This window comes from Battus philenor, unplaced genomic scaffold, assembly GCF_028537555.1.
Source record: "Battus philenor isolate CCGP_79_NKW_IND1 unplaced genomic scaffold, ilBatPhil1.0.hap1 SCAF_55, whole genome shotgun sequence".
NCBI classification, from domain to species: domain Eukaryota; kingdom Metazoa; phylum Arthropoda; class Insecta; order Lepidoptera; family Papilionidae; genus Battus; species Battus philenor.
Genome location: NW_027181721.1, coordinates 25001 through 27500, shown reverse-complemented (window position 1 = coordinate 27500; position 2500 = coordinate 25001). Strand labels below are relative to the sequence as shown.

Here is a 2500-nt window from a genome sequence, read left to right as displayed (position 1 = left end):
TTCTGCGACTACCATGGTTGTCACGGGTAACGGGGAATCAGGGTTCGATTCCGGAGAGGGAGCCTGAGAAACGGCTACCACATCCAAGGAAGGCAGCAGGCGCGCAAATTACCCACTCCCGGCACGGGGAGGTAGTGACGAAAAATAACGATACGGGACTCTTACGAGGCCTCGTAATCGGAATGAGTACACTTTAAATATTTTAACGAGGAACAATTGGAGGGCAAGTCTGGTGCCAGCAGCCGCGGTAACTCCAGCTCCAATAGCGTATACTAAAATTGTTGCGGTTAAAAAGCTCGTAGTTGCATTTGTGCGCCGCGCTGTCGGTGCACCGCATCCGCGGTGATACTGACACGTCTGCGGAGCATATCGTCGGTGAGCCGTCGGTAAAACGGCGGTTCAATATCAAAATCCTATCGCGGTGCTCTTCGGTGAGTGTCGAGATGGGCCGACAATTTTACTTTGAACAAATTAGAGTGCTCAAAGCGGGCTCAAAATGCTGCTTGAATATTTCGTGCATGGAATAATAGAATATGATCTCGGTTCTATTTTGTTGGTTTTCAGAACTCCGAGGTAATGATTAATAGGGATAACTGGGGGCATTCGTATTGCGACGTTAGAGGTGAAATTCTTGGATCGTCGCAAGACGAACATCAGCGAAAGCATTTGCCAAAGGTGTTTTCATCAATCAAGAACGAAAGTTAGAGGTTCGAAGGCGATTAGATACCGCCCTAGTTCTAACCGTAAATATGTCATCTAGCGATCCGCCGACGTTACTACGATGGCTCGGCGGGCAGCTTCCGGGAAACCAAAGATTTTGGACTCCGGGGGGAGTATGGTTGCAAAGCTGAAACTTAAAGGAATTGACGGAAGGGCACCACCAGGAGTGGAGCCTGCGGCCTAATTTGACTCAACACGGGAAATCTCACCAGGCCCGGACACCGGAAGGATTGACAGATTAACAGCTCTTTCTTGATTCGGTGGGTGGTGGTGCATGGCCGTTCTTAGTTGGTGGAGCGATTTGTCTGGTTAATTCCGGTAACGAACGAGACTCTAGCCTGCTAAATAGGCGTCGTCATTTAGGTGTGCGCCGCTCCGGTGGCGCAACTCACTGGCGACGTATTAAAATTCTTCTTAGAGGGACCGGCGGCTTCGAGCCGCACGAGATTGAGCAATAACAGGTCTGTGATGCCCTTAGATGTCCTGGGCCGCACGCGCGCTACACTGAAGGAATCAGCATGTTCTCCCTGGCCTAGAGGCCCGGGCAACCCGTTGAAACTCCTTCGTGCTGGGGATTGGGGTTTGCAATTATCCCCCATAAACGAGGAATTCCTAGTAAGCGCGAGTCATAAGCTCGCGTTGATTACGTCCCTGCCCTTTGTACACACCGCCCGTCGCTACTACCGATTGAATGATTTAGTGAGGTCTTCGGACCGACACGCGGTGGCTTCACGGCCGTCGGCGTTGCTGGGAAGTTGACCAAACTTGATCATTTAGAGGAAGTAAAAGTCGTAACAAGGTTTCCGTAGGGGAACCTGCGGAAGGATCATTAACGTGTGTGTATGTGTGCGAGACGCGTGATATGTTCACGAACGTTGTTGCGCCGCTGTTGCTGTTGCTGTTGTTGCTGTTGCGACGACGACGACGACGACGACGACGACGACTTCGTACATACCGTGTTTACACATATATATATGTAATACATCCATAATGATATATATATACGACATATATACATATATATGTACGTACGCGCGCGCGCTGCTGTTCGTATCTAATGCGGACGAGCGCGCGCGCGTGTGCGTGCGTGTGTGTGTGCGTGTTTGTATATATGTATAAAAAATAAAATGTGAAATAATTGTCTCTAGCGTCTATTACGCCTAACGGCGCAGCGGCGACGGCGCCGTGGCGGTGGCCGGTGGCGGTGGTGGCATTCGTCGAAAGTGCTACCGCCGCCGCTGCCTCCGCCGCCGTCGAAGCGGCCGGGTGGCGGAAAAACGCCGAGAGACGAGCGCCGACCGGGGCATACCAAACGGAGCGTTCGAAGCGGTGAAAATCCCCACTGCCTAGCTCAGGCCCTTTATTGTCGGTTGGCGCTATACAAAACGAAATTTAAGCGGTTAGAAAGATGACAATGTCGTGCGTCACGCCAGCTCGTTGGGGGGTGCGCGGGTCGTCGTCGTTCATCATTCTAAAGGATTCGCGTCGGGGCGTTAAGCTTTTTCGGTGCCGTTTCTTTATGAACGCCTCGGCGCACATGAATTCGACCAACTTTCGACGTTAATACATAAAAACGGACAATCAAGTGGCCGACGGCGAGAGCCGTAGGCCGCTACCGTAAGTAATAACAACATTAAGAAAAAACCATTACCCTGGACGGTGGATCACTTGGCTCGCGGGTCGATGAAGAACGCAGTTAACTGCGCGTCATAGTGTGAACTGCAGGACACATTTGAACATCGACATTTCGAACGCACATTGCGGTCCGTGGAGAAATATC

The 2500-nt window shown here is 51.4% G+C and overlaps 2 non-coding genes across 2 annotated transcripts in view; both read left to right on the top strand.

The window, feature by feature from the left end:
• Nucleotides 1–1552, top strand: part of LOC137930054 (small subunit ribosomal RNA) — a 1904-nt gene extending 352 nt beyond the window's left edge. Inside the window, exon 1 of the ribosomal RNA XR_011108868.1 lies at nt 1–1552. This exon is cut by the window's left edge and continues 352 nt beyond it. This is a non-coding gene — a ribosomal RNA (small subunit ribosomal RNA).
• Nucleotides 1553–2368: 816 nt separating this feature from the next.
• The window catches only part of LOC137930063 (5.8S ribosomal RNA), a 157-nt gene continuing 25 nt past the window's right edge, over nt 2369–2500 (top strand). Inside the window, exon 1 of the ribosomal RNA XR_011108877.1 lies at nt 2369–2500. This exon is cut by the window's right edge and continues 25 nt beyond it. This is a non-coding gene — a ribosomal RNA (5.8S ribosomal RNA).